General features: G+C 43.2%; 1 protein-coding gene across 2 annotated transcripts in view; it reads right to left on the reverse strand.

Moving 5' to 3' along the window:
* Nucleotides 1-21,863, reverse strand: part of PTHLH (parathyroid hormone like hormone) — a 79,392-nt gene that overhangs the window by 850 nt on the left and 56,679 nt on the right. The gene's annotated exons all lie outside the window — the stretch shown is intronic.

The following is a 21,863-nucleotide window of genomic DNA, read 5'->3' on the forward strand; positions in this document are numbered from 1 at the left end:
TGGGGCCATTTTTCCCCACGCCAGGGCCCTTTTTACCACAGTGGGTAATAAAGCCCCCAGCATACATGGCCATGCGGTAAGAGAACTCTTACTATATAGCCATTGAACAGGGAGCCCTTACCACCACCTATTGAGGTAGCGATAAGGGCTCCCACGCTAACCTGGCAGTAACAAGGCAGCATGCGTCAATTCCTGATTACCGCCGTGCAAGCCATTTCCAGGCGGTTTCTTTCTCCCCCGGATATGGCACATGCTCAGGGTGGGACTACCACCGGCGGCTGCATTGGACCAGCAGCAGGTCCGAAACAGCGAGCGGTAAGCCCGCGTTGGGCTTAACGCCGCTTTGTAAAATGGCCCCATAACTTCTACCTCATCCCCACCACCTAAAAGCTGTGCTAATGGTGGCAATTCAGCATGGACAACCCACTAGAAAACTTTGAACAAGTTACTGTTTTCCTTAAATTTCAAAATACCTAGAGCTTAACCATCCTTCTTTCAGAATTTTATTTTATTTAGCTTGGAAGACTTAAGCCTTCCTTGGTCACATCTAGGATTAATCCAAAGAGACTGCGACTCAGCCTGTCTCTGGTTACATAAGGTATTTGCAAGACATAATGAAGTTTACAGGTATAACATCAAAGCTTCCACTTCGTTAATGCTAGGGTCTGGATAAATCTGAGTTGCTAAATTAGAAAATTAAGTGACTTTGATAAGATTCATCGCAACAGATAGAGCAGTATTTGGAGATCAGTTCTGGGATACAGCCATGAATTGTCATGGCTGTGAACCATCCACATCTCAAATTCAGCTGCTGAAGGTACGTGTTTTAGCAGTCAGACATAAAGCTATTTTCTAATTCAAAAAGAGTAATGTCAAAGTGCAGATTATACCAGAATGGAATGTCCCAATCGATAAGAAGCTTTGCCATGGGAAACCAAACTGTGACTTTATACTGAACTAGAAACACCTCACCCCTCTCTGTGAAACAGGTCACATAGACACTTGATACAGCAGATCACTTTTCATATCGCTCTTTTGGCAACTAAAGTTCCTCAGTTCTAGCATGGGTATTACATCCAAGTTAAAGTTCAATCATACAAAAGGGATAGGAAAAACAAATCTGAACAAGACAAGAGGTGAACTGAGACAGGGGTTTGTTTGTTCTGGAAGTTTGGAGCCAAGCAAATCGAGATATACCTGGCAGTTGCTTTCATATGAAACTTTATTGTGTGTAGGTTCCAACTGCTGTCTTGATACAATACTGCATTTCTTTGCTGCTGTCAAATATTTCTGGGCTATCATGTGATTAATATTTTCTGCCATCAGTGAATTACCATTTACATCAATGAGAAAAGGAGATTTCTTCATGTTTAAGAAGGCACTGCATAGTGGGGAGTTTATGTATATCTTATTATATGAAATGTGCCACCAAAAACAAGTCACTGCCTTAGATATAAAAAGCATGTCAAAAGAAGACTATTTCTGGCCCAACTGACCCAAACTTATCCCAATACAATACATACAAACCCACAAACATTAACACCGCAAGATACACCCTCCCTGTCTCAGACAGCCTGAAAATTCTCGGAGTAACAATCGACCGTAACCTATCACTAGAGACCCAAGCGAAAGCCACCATAAAGAAAATGTTTTTCTCAATGTGGAAATTCAAACACGTAAAACCATTCTTTTCGAGGGAAATATTTTGTAACCTGGTTCAGTCCATGGTATTAAGCCATGCAGATTACTGTAATGGAATCTATGCGGGATGCAAGGATCAAATCAAAAAGAAACTTCAGACCGCCCAAAATACAGCAGCCAGGCTTATATTTGGAAAAACACGTTTTGACAGCGCCAAACCACTCAGAGAAAAACTGAACTGGCTACCAATCAAAGAACGCATCACCTTCAAAATCTGCACGACTGTTCACAAAATTATTTATGGCGAGGCACCGGGATACATGACAGACCTCATTGACCTGCCAACCAGAAACACCACAAAATCTGCACGATCATAACTAAACCTTCATTACCCAAGCAGCAAAAGACTCAAATACAAATTCACCTATGCAACCAACCTTTCCTACCTAAGCGCACAACTATGGAACTCATTGCCTAAAGCAGTAAAAACCACACTCGACCACCTAAATTTTCGGAAAGCACTAAAGACAGACTTGTTCAGAAGAGCATACCCCACTGACCCAACATAAAAATACCGGTCACTTGCAACACAATATAACCAAAGACCGTAACGGACATTACCTGACTCTTCTTCCCCCTTTCCCTATCTAAATTCCCCCCAACTGTTTCCTACCATCCATATACAGTGGGGGAAATAAGTATTTGATCCCTTGCTGATTTTGTAAGTTTGCCCACTGACAAAGACATGAGCAGCCCATAATTGAAGGGTAGGTTATTGGTAACAGTGAGAGATAGCACATCACAAATTAAATCCGGAAAATCACATTGTGGAAAGTATATGAATTTATTTGCATTCTGCAGAGGGAAATAAGTATTTAATCCCTCTGGCAAACAAGACCTAATACTTGGTGGCAAAACCCTTGTTGGCAAGCACAGCGGTCAGACGTCTTCTGTAGTTGATGATGAGGTTTGCACACATGTCAGGAGGAATTTTGGTCCACTCCTCTTTGCAGATCATCTCTAAATCATTAAGAGTTCTGGGCTGTCGCTTGGCAACTCGCAGCTTCAGCTCCCTCCATAAGTTTTCAATGGGATTAAGGTCTGGTGACTGGCTAGGCCACTCCATGACCCTAATGTGCTTCTTCCTGAGCCACTCCTTTGTTGCCTTGGCTGTATGTTTTGGGTCATTGTCGTGCTGGAAGACCCAGCCACGACCCATTTTTAAGGCCCTGGCGGAGGGAAGGAGGTTGTCACTCAGAATTGTACGGTACATGGCCCCATCCATTCTCCCATTGATGCGGTGAAGTAGTCCTGTGCCCTTAGCAGAGAAACACCCCCAAAACATAACATTTCCACCTCCATGCTTGACAGTGGGGACGGTGTTCTTTGGGTCATAGGCAGCATTTCTCTTCCTCCAAACACGGCGAGTTGAGTTCATGCCAAAGAGCTCAATTTTTGTCTCATCTGACCACAGCACCTTCTCCCAATCACTCTCGGCATCATCCAGGTGTTCACTGGCAAACTTCAGACGGGCCGTCACATGTGCCTTCCGGAGCAGGGGGACCTTGCGGGCACTGCAGGATTGCAATCCGTTATGTCGTAATGTGTTACCAATGGTTTTCGTGGTGACAGTGGTCCTAGCTGCCTTGAGATCATTGACAAGTTCCCCCCTTGTAGTTGTAGGCTGATTTCTAACCTTCCTCATGATCAAGGATACCCCACGAGGTGAGATTTTGCGTGGAGCCCCAGATCTTTGTCGATTGACAGTCATTTTGTACTTCTTCCATTTTCTTACTATGGCACCAACAGTTGTCTCCTTCTCGCCCAGCGTCTTACTGATGGTTTTGTAGCCCATTCCAGCCTTGTGCAGGTGTATGATCTTGTCCCTGACATCCTTAGACAGCTCCTTGCTCTTGGCCATTTTGTAGAAGTTAGAGTCTGACTGATTCACTGAGTCTGTGGACAGGTGTCTTTCATACAGGTGACCATTGCCGACAGCTGTCTGTCATGCAGGTAACGAGTTGATTTGGAGCATCTACCTGGTCTGTAGGGGCCAGATCTCTTACTGGTTGGTGGGGGATCAAATACTTATTTCCCTCTGCAGAATGCAAATAAATTCATATACTTTCCACAATGTGATTTTCCGGATTTAATTTGTGATGTGCTATCTCTCACTGTTACCAATAACCTACCCTTCAATTATGGGCTGCTCATGTCTTTGTCAGTGGGCAAACTTACAAAATCAGCAAGGGATCAAATACTTATTTCCCCCACTGTACCTCATTATACCACAATATCACTTTGTATTCATTCATACTATGTATTTGTTCAAACTGTAACCGGCTAACGCCGTTAACGGTTATATGTAAGCCACATTGAGCCTGCAAAAGGTGGGAAAATGTGGGATACAAATGTAACAAATAATAATAATAATAATAAAAATGCCATATAGCCTCAGGAAATTGGAAAGTGGCAAGAATCCAACTGTTATAAAAGTAGATATTTTGCATACACTTAGCAAAAAAGTATATTTATCATGGCATGAAGATAGATATTCAGAGAACATAAAAGAAGGGCACATCATGGATTCTCTTTCTATACCCTCTATGCACATAAGCCCCCATTAACCTATATGCTAATCAGGGAAATATAGCAGAGTAAAAAGGCATTCTGAGAGTTATGGTTATGGAAAGAAGAAAAACATATAGAAAAGTAACCTAGTGGTTAGAACTCTGGGCTTGAGATCCAGGGCTGACCAGTTGAAATTACATTGTTGTTCCTTGTGATCTTGGACAAATTACCCAACCCACATCTGCAAACTTAGGGGGTCTTTTTCTAATAGTTTGAGTTATCTGCAACAGGGCCCATTTGTGAGCACTCCAGAGCCAGAAAAATACATACTGTGCCTGATCATAACTTGACGAGCTACTACTGTAAAAGGTGTGAACAAAATCCAAATTTATCATTTGGAGTGGAGAAATAACCTAATGGTTATTACAGAGAGGGACTGGGTTCAGTTCTCACTGTGACTCTTTGTGATCTCGGGCAACTTGCTTAACCCTCTATTGCCTCAGGTACAAAAACTTAGATTGTGAGACCACAAGGGACAGAGACACATTGCTTATATATAATAAATGTAAACTGCTTTAGTTATATCACAGAAAGGCAGTATCTCAAGTCCATGACCTTTCACTATTATTCCATAATTTCCAAATACATTTGTGCATTTTCCAGTGCATAGCCAACCTGCAGAAATAGCAGGGGTTAGGTATGTAGGTACTTTTGACCCTATGCATCTTGTAGCTAATTTTCAGACAGAAACTTCTCTGTAATTCTAACAGAGGTTTCATGATCAAAAATGAAAACAGTGAGTTCTTTTCTTTCTTCTGTTTATCCATATAGGGGAAAAAAAAACCAAAACAAAGAGGGTAATACAGCATACAAACAAAAAAAGCAACACTGGGCCTTCAAGACTAGGACAACAGGAGCACTTTATTGACAGGTAACCCAACAAGGGCCGTGTTTCGGCGTCAAATGACGCCTGTCTCAGGGGTCAAGATTTGGTTCTGCAGTATTTAAATCGTTTAGGTCAAATGCCTTAAACACATTGAAGTGTTATCGTTGAAAATGTTTGCTGCTACGCGAAAAAAGGTATTTGTAAAAGCCTTCTCCTGTGTAAAGATAGCCGGTTAAAGCTAAATGCCAGTAAGGGTGCATAAAATGCTGCTTAGAAAACTACCCCAGGGTACAAGCAATGACAAGAGCGCATGCACTTTTATGTGACTTGGGTGCAAAGGGTCGTTCTTAGCAATTGCAGGGTCCTATGCAGACCAATTCAGTTGCCCCCCCCCCCCCCCACCCATGCCCACCACCATAAGCCATAATTTATCAGTTTAAAATGCTGCTGCCTGATGCTTTCTACTAAAATGTGGATGCACATTAAGGTATGGAGAAGGGAGGTGTTCCGAGACAGGAGGACAGATGAGCCAGAGATGTGGGGCCCCTAGGAGCACGAGGCCTTTTGCGACTGCCCCTGTCACCCCTGCCTAAGACTACATGTGGGTGCATGTGTGTTCAGGGGTGGGCTTTGGGTTGAACAGGGCAGAGATGCAATTTATGTACACTGTTTACAAGATACACGTGAACATTTATCCCTGCTTTCATGCAAGTGTAAATATGCACAGCTTCATTTTAACTGTAATTTTGGCTTCTTTTGGAGGATAATTTTACTTTAAAAAAACACAGGCCCCTTTGTGCATTTATACTGTAGTCTTAAAATAGACTCCTCCATGGCCTCCCAACCTAGGTGACCTGTTATAAAATTACCCACTTTAAACATATGTTGCCTATGTTGAAGGCATGGATTGCTGAACGGATGATTTAAGAAATGTTGTATGAAGGAATGAGTTGTGTCTGCAAAGTGGTTCCTACAGAAATCCTTGACTGTAGCACACATATTGCTGGATTCTAGGATTCTATTGTCTAGGGTTCTGTGGCAAAATCTAAGCGTATCCCATAACAATGCACTTATCTTAATTGGCTTAACATGCTACTCAGCAATGATAACAGCACTTAAGCAATAATGAGCACAAATTAGCAATAATTAGAATTTACACGCACAGCTTGCTAAGTGAATTCTGTAATGAACTGCACCTAAATTCTAATGTGCGCAGTTCAAAAGGGGCAAGGCTAGGGGTGAGGAAATGGGCATTTCATAGATGTTCCCAAATTTATGCGCATAGTTAAAGAATATGGCCCAGTGCACGTAAATCTACGTGCAGAGATTTATGCCATATTTTCATTGGTGAAAATGGAGGAACGTAGTTTTAGGCACTGGGATATCAACTAAGCATATTCTATGTACCACGCCTAAATCTAGGTGCCACTTATAGAATATGCTTAGGTAGAAATGGTTACCGCGTAAATTTTTTAGGTGCCTTATATAGAATCTGGTCCAAAGGGAGTAATTCTACAGCTGAGTGCCTGGTGGGAACCTTTTCTATAAAGGAACATAAGTGTCTACTTTCTCTTATAGAATACTAGCATACCCATGAAAATACATGACAATAAGTTAGGTACGAGCATTTACACCTGCCATACTGCTGGCATAAGTGTGTGCACCTAAGTTGAGGTGATACACGCATAACTTAAAGTATTCTGAAAGGTTACATGCATAAGAATGTGTCCCATCCATGCTCTGCCCAGACTCTACCTATGTGAATTTTAGCATTTGCATGCATACATGTACACATATGTGTGTTTATGTCATTAATCTAATGATTTACATGTATAGTCCGTGCATAACTGTTAATGCATACTTTATAGAATCACAGAGGTTAATTTTGTAAGGGGGTACCTAGTTTCCAGTAGGTGCTGCTTAGAAGCTATTTTATAAATATACTTACAGGCTTATTTTCGAAAGTGATCGCCGGTGATCTTCCAACATAAATCGGGAGATGGCCGGCGATCTTGCAAAAGCGACGAAATCGGTAATAATCAAAAGCTGCTTTTTTGACACCATCGCCGCTTTCCCATCGCCGTGCCGGCGAAAGTTCAAGGGGGCGTGTCGGCGGTGAAGCAAAGGCGGGACATGGGTGTGGCTACCAGATGGCCGGCTTTCATGGATAATGGAAAAAAAAAGCAGCGTTAATCAGTATTTCGCCGGGTTTACTTGGTCCTTTAATTTTCACGACCAAGCCTCAAAAAGGTGCCCCAATTGACCAGATGATCACCGGAGGGAATGGGGGATGACCTCCCCATACTCCCCCAGTGGTCACCAACCCCCTCCCTCTATGCCAGCCTCAAATGTCATACCCAGCTCCCTGACAGCAGTATGCAAGTCCCTGGAGCAGTTTTTAATGGGTGCAGTGCACTTCAGGCAGGCAGACCCAGGTCCACCCCCCCCCCTACCTGTTACACTTGTGGTGGTAAGTGCTGAGCCCTCCAACCCCCCCCCCCCCAAACCACTGTACCCACAAGTAGGTGCCCCCTTCACCCATAAGAACTATGGTAGTGGTGTAGAGTTGTGAGGAGTGGGTTTTGGGGGGATTTGAGGGATTCAGCACCCAAGGGAAGGGAGTTATGCACCTGGGAGGCATTTGTATATTTTTAAAACATTTTTAGAAGTGCTCCCTAGGGTGCCCGGTTGGTGTCCTGGCATGTCAGGGGGACCAGTGCACTACAAATGCTGGCTCCTCCCACGACCAAATGCCTTGGATTTCGCCAGGTTTGAAATCGCCGGCATTTTTTTCCATTATCACTGAAAAACAAAACCGGCCATCTCAAACCCGGCAAACTCTGGCATTTGGCCAGGCTAAACCGTATTATCGAAAACAAAGATGGCCGGCCATCTTTTTTGATAATACGGTTTCGGCCAGCTGTAGCGCCGCCGCCAAAATAGATCGCCGGTGATCTATTTTGCCGGCGACGTTCGATTATGCCCCTGTTAGGCACCTTTATGTCTACTATACATAAAATACTAGCATAAGCAGCAGAAATCGCATCTACATTCAGGCATGGACATAAATGTCTGTGCCTAGATTAAGTACATGCATAAATTAACATATTTTATAATCTATGTGTGCACTTGTGAATTCCACCCCATGCATAGCTACCATCACAATATACACCTTCATGTCAACATGCATACTTTTAGGCTGATCAGAATTTTATAACAGACAATTTGCTTGCATATGGGCTACATAGGTGCAACAAGAAAAATAAAAAAGCCTGCTCCTGTATTAATATTTCTTCACTGTTAAAAATTGGTAATGGGTGTACCTCAGAGCTAAATACCTTCCCCAAGACCAAACAGGTTCAAATAGGACGCTACAGCTGTCCTCTATCATCGGTAACACCACATACCTGGAAGTGATGACAAACTCCACATTTAAATTAAGTAGAGAAAAAAGTCATCTCAAAAACATATATCAAAATAAATAGACCCATGTTTGGACCATTTGGTCTCAGTAGTTTCACAATTCTAGACTCCTGAAGCAGCTTTGGCGAAACAAGGGACCCTTGTTGAGTCTACAAGTCGATGTCTGAAATTCAGCTCTTCAGGGTTAAAGAATGGTGTTGCTGCTTTGAAGATAAGTGACATTATTAATTTTGATCTACTAACGCAGCGTGATTTTTGTAAACTGTTGTAGCTGTTGCCTATTTGAGTACTTTTTTGTTATAGAGAAGACCTCTTTTGCAATTATTTGCTATTATTGTACCACTTCTCTGTTTGATATTTGACATTTATTTTGATGTATGTTTTTGATGTTACTTTTTTCTCCTCTTAATTTAAATGATGGAGTTTTTTTATATCATCTTTTTCTAGTGTATGTTGTGTTACTGATACTAGACGACAGCTGTAGCCTCCTATTTGAACAAGTTTGGTCCTGGGGGAGGTGTTTAGCTCTGAGGTACACCCATTACCAATTTTTAACAGTGAAGGAGTACTAATACAGATTGCAAGATTACACACATGCTGTTGATACTGGGTGGAGTCTCATACCACATGTAAAGTTAGAAAATAAGCTTCTTTGTGAGCATTTTATAGCTTGTCTACAAAAGTAATTGGTTGCTTAAGCTATGGTGAGGCATAATACAGACTCACTTAAAAGCTGCAGATTACTGTCTGCATCCTCAGGGCAGTTCATTGAAGGCAATGAATGATTTGTGGCTACTCTGTGTAAAGCAGTGGGCTTTCCTCTGCCTGCTACAGACTTCATATAGAGTCTGAGGACAAGCAGTGAGTGATAATAATCTCCTTTAACAGGTGAAAGTGCATTTACTGTTAATTAATATAAAGGAGCACAGTAAAAAAGAAGTCAATAGTATACATTATATATACTGTAATTCTACTTGAATAACTTGCCTTGGAAAACAAGCCTTACTAGAAAGAATCTTGTGTATTCATTCTGCACTACAGTAGACGAACAACAATGCCATTCCAAGACAGTGATTCAAAGGTCTCTGTTTCATAATTAAATATAACAGAGATATACACATGCATTAAATATGAACTATTAGAAGACAAAGCACAATGTCTTTCTTTGCTTCTTATGTACAGAGCTATTGAAGGCTATTGAAAGCTGCAGGAGAAAGTAATATAACAAAATGTACAAGCGTAAAATACTTTCAGAAATCTATGGATATGTATCTATTTGTAGTGTGTCTACATCTATATATTTTATATGCTATAGATACCTTACAACATAGTAATAATGGCATCAGCCCCATGGCTCAGATCACAGTGCTACAGCATGGTAGATTTACTATTCAAGTCTACTCACTGGTAGGGCTGTCAGGGTATAGGTGCAATATGAAGGCAACCCTAAAGAAGCTCCAAACAGTGCAAAACACAGCGGCAAGATTACTATTTGTTAAATCTCGGTTGAAGCAGCGAAACCTCTAAGACAGAAACTCCACTGGCTACTGATCAAAGAGCGTATCGAATTCAAAGTCTGTGCACTAACCCACAAGATCGTTTACAGGGATGCTCCAGTTTATATGTTCAGCCTGATTGACCTCCCTCCAAGAAACTCCAAGAAGCCGTCCCGTACTTATCTACATCTCCACTATCCTAACTGCAAGAATGTATGGTACAAATTGCTCTTCGCCTCCTCTTTTTGCTTCATGAGTCCACGATACTGGAATGCCCTGCCATTCTCATTAAGGGAAACTACCGACCACGCCCTGTTTAAGAAACTCTTCAAGACTCATCTATGTGATAAAACCTACTCAGCTGCTCCTTAACTTCCTGCCATCCTTCCTTGGCTTCCCCTGTTGTTCCCTCCCACCCCCCCACAGATGTGCCTTCTTCTCTGTTCCACCCTTGCATTTGTTTGATGTTCATTCTTTATAAATTGTTAGCCACATAGAGCCTGCTATGTTGGGAATATGTGGGATATAGATGTTCTAAATAACTAAATAAATTTGAACTGATGGCAGCAATACACTTGAATGCAGTGGCGTGGCTACGTGGGGCCTGAGGGGGCCTGGGCCCCCGTAGATTTGGCCCTGGCCCCCCTGCCGGCGATCCCTTTGAACACCCCTCCGCCACCAACTCTTTGCCGCAGTCGCCGCCCGCCCCACCGCCGCATCAGATACCTTTTTTGCTGGCGGTGGTCCCCAAACCCTGCCAGCTGAAGAGAGTCTTCTTCAGCGCCGGAGTAGTGCCTTCATTCAACTAAGTTCCTGGTACGATCAGCTGTTTCGACGCCTTACGTCCTGCACCGTGCATGTAGCCCCATGCAGGACGTAAGGCGTCGAAACAGCTGATCGCACCAGGAACTTAGTAGAATGAAGGCGCTACTCCGGTGCTGAAGAAGACTCTCTTCGGCTGGCGGGGTTCGGCGACCCCTGCCAGCAAAAAAGGTATCTGATGCAGCGGCGGGGCGGGCAGCGATGGCGGGGGAGGGTTGGTGGCGAGAGGGGGGTTCAAGGGGGTTGTCGGCAGGCCGGCAGGGGGGGTCCAATGTGGCGGCGGCTCGGGGGGGCGGCTAAACAGTGCCCCCCCACCTCGGGCTCTGGCCCCACCCCCCTCCCGGCGAGGTCTGGCTACCGCCCCTGCTTGAATGCCATTGCTTTGCCATTCATATAGCAGCATCAGGGCTGGGAGATAGTTTCAGAAGATTAGAGATCTAGGGTCCATTAGGGGCTCCTGTGTACTACTCCAGCATGCCACCTGAAACTGGGAGTAGTTAAAAGGTGAAGGAGAAAATAAGACTAAGATATTGACTGATGATATAAACTTTGTCAACCACCCAAAAGTGCATAGCAAATAATATATGCCATGCTGGATGAGACCATAGGTCCACTGAGCTCAACCACCTTTCTCCAATAGTGGTCAATCCAGGTCACAAGTACTCAGTAGGATCCCCTGTTGCTCACATCCAGAGATAAGTAGTGGCTTTCTCAATTCTGCATGGCTAATGATGGTTAATGGAGTTTTCCTCCAGGAACTTGTCTAAGCCCTATTTTAAACCCAACTATGCTAATTGCCTTCACCACATCTTGCTGCCAGCAATCACTTCTTAGACAGACATAAATTCAGTGCATTAAATAAATGAACAAAATAAATAAATATGATATTATTCACAGTCTATAAAATGGTAATTCTATAAAGTAGGCACTAACATTTACATGCTAATCACGTGCATACTAGCATATATGCATGCATGTGTGCACATACATGTGTAAATGCCAAAAATCGGCCTAAGTACTATTCTGTAAATACATGCATATCTTACATAGTGTGTATTTTACAGGTAGGTGTACATATAGGCAAAGTCTTGGTGGAATGTGGGCAGTGATCACGCTTGCTCTATAACTTGTAGAATGTGCATGTCTCAGGCATTTAGGCATAGGCGGTCGGTGGCCCAACTGTTTGGGGAGGCTAAAGGGGGCGGAGTCGGGGACGGTGCCAGGGGTGGAGCTTACATCCATAATTATCTGACAACACAGAAAAAAAAATAAAAGTAAAATAGTAACAACATCTAGGTTGCACACTTTTATATTTTTTCCTCTCTAATTAAAATGCCAGCAATCGGTTAACAATACTACTTTATGCATGCCTTTGGGAATTAACAAAATAATAATAATTTTTAAAAGGCCCTCAATTGAACTGTTGCAATGGCACGTACAGTACATAACACAAAAATAACTCTTCTAGGGTGCCTGGTCTTGCATATCCTGGACATTCCACTCAAGAAAGATTCCTGTCCATCGAAATTACAGTACACAACAAAATAAATCACTTCATCTATCCATAGATAACGATTTCAACTGCTGTATGATTTCATTAAGATATACCGTTCTTATTTTGTCTTTCATGTTACCTTTTCTATAGTTTCCCTTGCTGTGAATGATGAAAGCTGCTGCTTAATGGCTTGAAAAGGAAGTTGTACCAACCGCACAAAGAAAGACTGATGTGATAAAAAGTTTGCCATCATCTTGAAACGGTGGCAGTGGCAGGGAAGAGGTAGGGAAGGCAGAGCCAGAGGAACTCGTTTCTGCTAACCTCATTTAAGTCAACGCTGGAGCGCTGCCATCTAAGAGCAGATTCCCTTAAATAACTTCTAAAGTACCCGCTGTCTCTCGGATTCAGTAGCTGTAGGTAGGCAGACACTGTGCGCGGGGCTATCATGGATCGCTGCACGGTGGCACTGATCTTCTGGTCCCACCCTCTATGATGCAACATCCTGTTCAGAGCTGTCAGCGACGTGTAGCAGAGCTCTATGGTCACGCGCACGGTCTGTATTGACGGCCACTGGGTCGGGGAGCGGAGAGTCGGACAGAAAGGCAGCGCGGGGAGGGGAAGCTCCAGCTTATATCGTATGCTGCCGCCAGAGATTGGGAAGGTTGCATTTAGGCTGGGGAGGCTTAGCCTCCCCAAGCTTCTTATAAGGGGTGCCTATGCATTTAGGCGTGAATATTTATGCCAACCCTATGGTTGGCATAAGGGCTCACAACTAAATTATAGGTGTGAATTTCACTGGTTATGCCAGTATTCTATAAAGGAAATCAGGCACCTACTTTCCTTTAGGCTCCTCATAGGTATCCTTTGGGTGTCTATGGGGTCCTTTACTGAGGTGTGCTGAAAAGTGGCCTGCGCTGGTGTAGATTCATGTATTCAGCGCACCTGCAAAAAAGGCCCTTTTTTGGCCGAAAATGGACGCAAGGCAAAATGAAAATTGGCGCACATCCATTTTAGGCCTGAGACCTTACCGCCACCTGTTCACTTAGTGGTAAAGTCTCACATGTTAACTGGGTAGTAATTGTCAGCATGCGTACAATGCTGATTATCGCCCGGTTAGTGCCACGTGCCGGAAAATAAAATATATTTTCCAGCGTGCATACTGGACACGCGTAAAAAATGAAATTACCACTTGGGCCACATGATAGCTGGATGTTAGTTCCAAATTGGCGCGCATTGGGTACATGTAGGCGCTTATGTGGCTTAGTAAAAGGGCCCCTATATATAGGCACACTATAATAGAATTACCCCCTAAGTGGATAGAAAAGGATAATGCTTATTATATATTTATTATGTGCTGACATTTACCATTCTACTAAGTTACTACACTTTATGAAGTTTTGATTAAAGTGTATAATCAAACTGAACAAAAAAATAATTGGTAGCACCTTTGAATATATATACAAAGTTAAGCCCTGTGGCAGGTGTTTAGGAGTGGCCTAGTGGTTAGGGTGGTGGACTTTGGTCCTGAGGAACTGAATTCAATTCCCACTTCAGGCACAGGCAGCTCCTTGTGACTCTGGGCAAGTCACTTAACTCTCTATTGCCCCATGTAAGCCACATTGAGCCTACCATGAGTGGGAAAGCGCGGGGTACAAATGTAACAAAAAATAAAACTTTATATAGTGGCCATCTTGGCTGAGTATTGGGCCCATAATCTCTACAGTGACTGTAAGATTATTTTCCTGAGCAGGAATTTCTAATATGCAACCCAGAATTATATACCTTTAGGTAGAATTATATCTGCATCACCTTGCACTTCTCTACATTTAATTTCATTTATCATACACCCAGTCTCACAAACTTCCATAGTACTCCTCACTGATAATTTAACTGCTTTGAAAAATTTTGAGTCTTCTGCAAATTTAATTACCTCAACTGTTGTTCCCTTTTCCAGATCACTTACAGATATGATTTTAAAAAACACCAGTCGCAGGATATTTCCCTAGGGCACTCTGCTATTTACTATTCTTCATTGTAAACTGACCATTTAGTCCTACTCTGTTTTCTATCTTTTAATCGGTTCCCAGTCCACACTAGGATATTGCCACTTATCCTATGATTTTATTTTTTTAAATTTGTTCAGGAGACTCTGAGGGACTTTATCAAGCACTTTCTGAAAGACAAATATAAATGGCCATTATTTTAGAAATATATTCATGTGTAAACAGCACCATTTTCACATGTATATCAGAAATACATGTAAATACTCATTTTAGGAAATCGCTATTTACATGTGGAGAGTCACACAATGCAGAGATTTCAAGGGGGAATACATATGTATGGGGAAAAAATTCCTCACGGGTTTACAGCAGCTCAATAGTAAGCATAGGTTTTTTAAAAAGTGCTTCCTTCTGCCAGGGCTTTATGCAAGGGATTAAGGGAGTCATTCTCCATAATCTCCCACTGTATATTTCCTCCTCAAAAACGAAACCAAGTTAAAATTGCAGCCTCACTCCTTAATTGGCAGCATTTGCAGGTGTAGATATATAAAATAGCATAACTATACATGGAGGAGGTGCCACTTTCACATGGTAGTTGTGAAATTGCCATTCCTCTGTGGACCTAGTGTACGTGAATGTAACTTGCCTTGATCTACTACTGAAAAATGTGTGAGCAAACAACACATATATTTTTTTAAAGTGCCTATATCTCTATGTAAAAGCTGCCGGGTTCATGCCGTTGAGTTTTTCAACATGTATTTTTGTCAAATGGCTGCTCCAGATACTTTTCTAAAATACCACCAGGACTGAGCACATCCCAACCTAGATATCTCAATTCTGATCTCTACTCTCTATGTAAAATGAGGCTCCACATCCACTGGTCCACTTTTACTCACATGTTTATTAACACCTTCAAAATATCTAACAGGTTAGTTGCATATGACTTTCCTCTGCTAAATCTATGTTGGCTTTCTCCCATTAAGCTTTTTCCATATATATGTGACCAGTAACTTATAATTACTACCATTTTGCTAAACATCAACATCAGGTCACCAGTCTGCAATTTCCCAGGTCACCCCTGGAGCTCTTTGTAAAAACTTGCATTTCATTTATAACATTTTCTATAGCTCCTGGAGGTAACCAGTATTTGATGACAGACAATCTGAAACAGGCACTTCTTAAGCCTCTGAACTAAAAGCAGACATAGTAATACTTAAGCTCATTGTTAAAGCTATGTTGAGCAGAAAGGAACTTCCCATTGGAAAAAAATATATTTAAACATAGTTCTGGAAAGGAGGAGGAGGTAAATGTTTGCTAAAGTTATTCTTTCAAGCAAATCTCCTTATGTTTTTTTGAAAAGAATGAATGTTTTTTTGGAAGTGTAGGCAATCATCTCTTTTATTTCATGTTTTATGCCCTTGTTTTATTTTAAAATGATGGAATAATGAGCACTGAACAAATTCCTCATCTGATCCTCTCTCTCCGATTACATCCCAGATTCAAATACCTCCTTCCCAACAACAAGAACAACAAAGCTAGTGTTTTCTTCACACTGACGAGTGAAGCTTTCATTTCTTGCCATTAAAAACATTCATTGTCATGTATGAGAGAAACTTGTCTATCCAAGGGTAATGCTCTGCATTTTTCAGCAGCAACGTAATTATCTCATAGGCTGGCAGGAAGACAGAGATGAATAAAATGGTCCTCATGATAGAGAAGGTATTTTTATATTTTTAGGAAAGACTGACTGCATTGTCTGAAGACATTACTGCTGGCAAATGTTTAAAGCTCAATTTTGTATAGCCTATCTAGGTCAGAAAAGGGAAGTCCAAGTTGGGACATTCACAGTTTGCAGGGTATTGTTCAAAAAGCTTTTGTAAAATTCTTATATGGCCAAGGGAAAAATATCTGTATTTGGTAGCATGCACACAGAGAAGATCAATTTTACAAATAAACATGTAGAAAAAAGAATGGCTTCACATGCACCTTTTTACATGTGTAAGATTTTGCTACTTACATATACAAGTAGCAGCTTTTTGCAAAACTGCACTCCAAAGTTAAGGAGTCGAACCCCAAAATCAATTTGTGTGCTGTTTGAAGTGGTTTTAAACACCAGAGAGGTAAACACAGCTCTCCCCTCAATCGTTCCTGCAAACCCCAGGTCCAAACATACAGTTAGCTAACAGTTAAGTATGCCTTGAAGCAGGTGTAAATGCAGATGGAGAAATATGTTAAAGTATACCTATATTTCTACTGCAAACTAGGAAATGCATCTAAAATTGTAAGGTTGGACCAAACTAAATACAAAACACACTTCCTTCAAATTTGTGCATGTCATATGCATACGCATAAAAGTAGCACCTCTTCTAAAATTTCTTCTTATGTGTCTACCAATTTACAGGAGTAAATGGAATTATTTTACATATCTAAGCCTTCTAAAACTACCTCCTTAGTATTCTTTGTGTAGTGTAGGAGATGGTATAAATATTTAGAAAGAATGCCAGGAAGATATTTTGTCCCACACAGCGTGGTGTGTTTGTTTCATTCATGCTAAACTGTAGTTTACTTTTCCTAATCATTCAGTCTCTGGTGGCACTCATGTAGGGAAATGAAGGGAAACAGTTCACCAACAGGCTTATTTTCGAAAGAGAAGGGTGCCCATCTTTCGACACAAATCGGGAGATGGGCGTCCTTTCCCCAGGGTCGCCCAAATCGGCATAATCGAAAGCCTCAACTGCTTTCTGTCGCGGGGACGACCAAAGTTCACAGGGGCATGTCGGAAGCGTAGTGAAGGCGGGACTGGGGCGTGCCTAACACATGGGCGTCCTCGACCAATAATGGGAAAAAGAAGGGCGTCCATGAAGAGCACTTGGGCGACTTTACTTGCTCCATTTTTTGTTATGACCAAACCTCAAAAAGGTGCCTGAACTGACCAGATGACCACTGGAGGGAATCGGGGATGACCTCCTCTTACCCCCCCCCCAGTAGTCACCAACGCCCTCCCACCCTAAAAAAAACTTTTAAAATATTTTTTGCTAGCCTCTATGCCGGCCTCAAATGTCATACCCAGCTCCATGACAGAAGTATGCAGGTCCCTGGAGCAGTTTTAGTGGGTGCAGTGCACTTCAGGCAGGTGGACCCAGGCCCATCCCCCCTACCTGTTACACTTGTGGTGGTAAATGTGAGCCCTTCAAAACCCACCCAAAACCCACTGTACCCACATGTAGGTGCCCCCCCTTCATCCCTTAGGGCTATGGTAGTGGTGTACAGTTGTGGGGAGTGGGGTTGGGGGGGTTGGGGGGCTCAGCACACAAAGTAAGGGAGCTATGCACCTAGGAGCAATTTCTGAAGTCCACTGCAGTGCCCCCTAGGGTGCCCGGTTGGTGTCCGATCCACCCAGGGCCTTTGCTCCAGGTGCTGCACGCCTAGTCTTCTCTAAATTGTTTTTATTTTCTCTTTGCTATTTCTTATGGCTCCAGTACAGTTCCTCTTCTTGGTACTTTCCCTTCCCAATCTTTCTCCATCTGAAACCACTGTATACTAAAGAAACACAATTGCCCACCATCATCTCACCATCCCTTTTGTCTTCTCCCTTCTTCTCAGCTCTCAACCTTCCTTTCATTTAACCATCTCCATTCTGTCTGACTATATCTTGTCTTTGTCGCTGTCATCATGCCTCCCCTACTCTTCTCCATACTCTCTTTCTCCTTCGCCTGCTCTCCGCTGGGAATATCAATCCCAATCCTGGTCCTCCACATCAGCTCTCTTCCTATTTGTGCAGGTCACACAGTGATGTCTCCAATCTAATTTCTGTTCCTTTCTTCTCCCCTTCTTCTCTGCCTTTCTCATGTGCTCTGTGGAATGCCTGCTCTGTCTGCAACAAACTATCCTGCATCCACAACCTCATTATATCTCGTACTTTCCATATGCTTGCCCTAACTGAGACTTGGCTTTGCCCTTAAGGCTCTGTTTCACCTACAGCTCTGTGTCATGGAGGTTGCCTTTTCTCCCACACTCCTCACATGGCTGACCGCGGAGGTGGTGTTGGGCTACTACTTTAATCCTCTTGTAGATTTCAGTCTTTTCTTTCACCTCAGTCTCACTGCTTTCATTCCTTCAAAGTCCACTCTATCCATCTATTCACTCCTTTACCTCTCCAAGTAGCAGTCATTTATTAACCCCCTCATAAGTCCCTTTCTTCCTTTCTAACTGACTTTGACTCCTGGTTTTCCTTCTTTCTCGAACCTTCATCTCATTCCGTCATTCTTGGGCATTTTAACATTCATGCTAATGATCCCTCTGACTCTTACACTTCTCAGTTTCTCGCGTTAACATTCTCTTTCATTCTTCAACTGTGCTCCACTACCCCTACTCACCAGAATGGCCACTGTCATGATCTTATCTTCTTCTTCAACTGCTCACTCTCATTTCTGTGCCTCAGTTCTTCCCCTCTCCGACCATCATCTGATAACTTTCACATTTAAACACATTCCCCCCAGTCCCGTCCAATCTCCACCAATACATTTAGGAATCTTCAGACTATTGAATCTTCTACTCTGTCCTCCAGTGTTTCAAACCTCTTGTCAACCACTATCCTGCTTATTTTTGAAGGAGAAGGGCGGCCATCTTCCGACACAAATCAGGAGATGGCCGGCCTTCTCCTAAAGCCAGCCAAATCGGTATAATCGAAAGGCGATTTTGGCCGGCTTCAACTGCTTTCTGTAGCAGGGCTGACCAAAGTTCAAGGGGGCGTGTCGACAGTGTACCGAAGGCAGGACAGGGGCATGGTTAAAAGATGGCCAGCCTTGGCCAATAATGGAAAAAAGAAGGCTGGCCCTGATGAGCATTTGGCCAACTTTACTTGGTCCCTTTTTGTTCACGACCAAGCCTCGAAAAGGTGCTCGAACTGACCAGATGACCACCAAAGGGAATCGGGGATCACCTCCCCTTACTCCCCCAGTGGTCACCAACCCCCTCCCACCCAAAAAAAAATTAAATACATTTTTTGCCAGCCTCTATGCCAGCCTCAAATGTCATACCCAGCTCCATGACAGCAGTATGCAGGTCCCTGGAGCAGTTTTTAGTGGGTGCAGTGCACTTCAGGCAGGCGGACCCAGACCCATCACCCCCCTACCTGTTACACTTGTGGCGGTAAATGGGAGCCCTCCAAAACCCCACCCCAAAACCCACTGTACCCACATGTAGGTGCCCCCCTTCATCCCTAAGGGCTATGGTAGTGGTGTACAGTTGTGGATAGTGGGTTTTGGGGGGCTCAGCACCCAAGGTAAGGGAGCTTTGCAGCTGGGAGCAATTTGTGATGTCCACTGCAGTGCCCCTAAGGGTGCACGGTTGGTGTCCTGGCATGTGAGGGGGACCAGTGCACTACAAATGCTGGCTCCTCCCATGACCAAATGGCTTGGATTTGGCCGGGTTTGAGATGGCCGCCATTAGTTTCCATTATCGGCGAAAACCAATGGCGGCCATCTCTAAGGCCAGCCTAAATGTTGAGATTTGGCCGGTCCCGGCAGTATTATCGAAACGAAAGATAGCCGGCCATTTTGTTTCAATAATACGATCAGGTACGCCATTACAGATGGCCGCCCTTATAGATGGCCGGCCCCGTTCAATTATGCCCCTCCAAGTTATCCAAGTCTGTCAGTGAGGCTGTCTCTTCCAATAATACTATTCTGTCTCCTCTGCTCTGTATACTCTCGCTCCTCCCATTCCCTTTTCTGTAAGGCATACCAAACCCCATCCTTTGATGACCTCTGCTATCTATGTTCCTGTGTCCGATCTGCCAAATGCCTTTGGCTGAAATCCCATGCCCATGTTGACTTGATACTTTTCAAATTCTTGCTGACCTCCTTCCACTCTGCTTTTTCATTTTCCAAACAGGACTACTATATCCAGTTGCCAAACTTTCTTGGCTCAAACCTTCAATGTCTCTTTGTCACTCTGAACTTTCTCCTCAAACTGCTTTCACCTCCAACTCCCCCTTCACTTTCTCCCTAGACTCTGTCTGAGTACTTTCTTAATAAGGTTCCCAATATTAAACTTGAATTCTCAACCAAATCTCCCCTACCTCTCCTTCTCTAGTCCATTCTGTCAACCCTCCTTCAACCCCTGCCTCCGTTTCTTCCTTTTCTGAAATCACTGAAGAGGAAACTGCGCATTTTCTTTCCTCCTCCAAACTGACTACCTGGTTCTCTGATCCTATTCCCACCCATCTACTTAGCACTATCTCTCCTGCTGTCATCCATTCTATCTGTCATATCCTCAATCTTTCACTTTCTACTGCAACTGTTCCTGATGCTTTCAAACATGCTGTAGTTACGCTACTCCTCATAAACCTTCATTGGACCCTACCTGCCCTTTCAACTATTGCCCCATCTCCCTCCTCCTTTTCCTATCCAAGATACTGGAATATGCTGTTCACCGCCATTGTCTTGACTTTCTTTCATCTCAAGCTATTCTTGATCCACTTCAATCTGGCTTTCACCCTTTTCATTCAACTGAAACAGCCCTTGCAAAAGTCTCCAATGACCTATTCCTTGCCAGATCTAAAAGTCTCTATTCTATCCTCATCCTTCTTGATCTGCTGCTTTTGACACTGTTGATCACCGCCTACTCCTTGATACTCTGTCCTCTCTTGGATTTCAGGGCTCTGTTCTTTCCTGGTTTTCTTCTTATCTCTCCCATCACACTTTCAGTGTATACTCTGGCTGATCTTCCTACACTTCTATCCCAGTATCAGTTGGTGTACTATCAGTGCTCTGTCTTGGGACTGCTTCTTTTCTCCATCTATACTTCTTCCCCTGGTGCTCTGATCTCACCCCATGTTTTTCAGTATCACCTTTATGCTGATGACTCCCAGATCTACCTCTCCACACCAGAAATCTCAGCCGAAATCCAGGCCAAAGTATCAGCCTGCCTGTCTGACATTGCTGCCTGGATGTCTCACCGCCATCTGAAACTAAACATGACCAAGACTGGCCTTCTTATCTTTCCCCCTAAACCCACCTCTCCTCTTCCCCCATTCTCTATCTCTGTGGATAACTATCTCATCCTCCCTGTCTCATCAGCTTATAACCTTAGAGTTACCTTTGACTCCTCACTCTCTCTTTCTCTGCACATATCCAACAGACTGCTAAAACCTGTCCGTTCTTTCTCTATAATATCACTAAAAATTTGTCCTTTCCTTTCTGAGCACACTACCAAAACCCTTATCCACACTCTTATCACCTCTCAATTAGACTATTTCAACTCACTTCTCACAGGTCTCCCACTAAGCCATCTCTCTCCCCGTCAATCTGTTCAGTTCTGCTGCATGACTTATATTCCGCCAATGTCGCTATACTCATATTAGCCCTGTCCTCAAGACACTTCATTGGCTCCCTATCCATTTCCGCATATGGTTCAAACTCCTCTTATTGACTCACAAATGCATTCACTCTACAGCTCCTTAGTACCTCTCCACTCATATCTCTCCCTACACTCCTCACCGGGAACTCTGTTCATTGGGTAAATCT

Source organism: Microcaecilia unicolor, chromosome 9, assembly GCF_901765095.1.
Source record: "Microcaecilia unicolor chromosome 9, aMicUni1.1, whole genome shotgun sequence".
Lineage (NCBI taxonomy): Eukaryota > Metazoa > Chordata > Amphibia > Gymnophiona > Siphonopidae > Microcaecilia > Microcaecilia unicolor.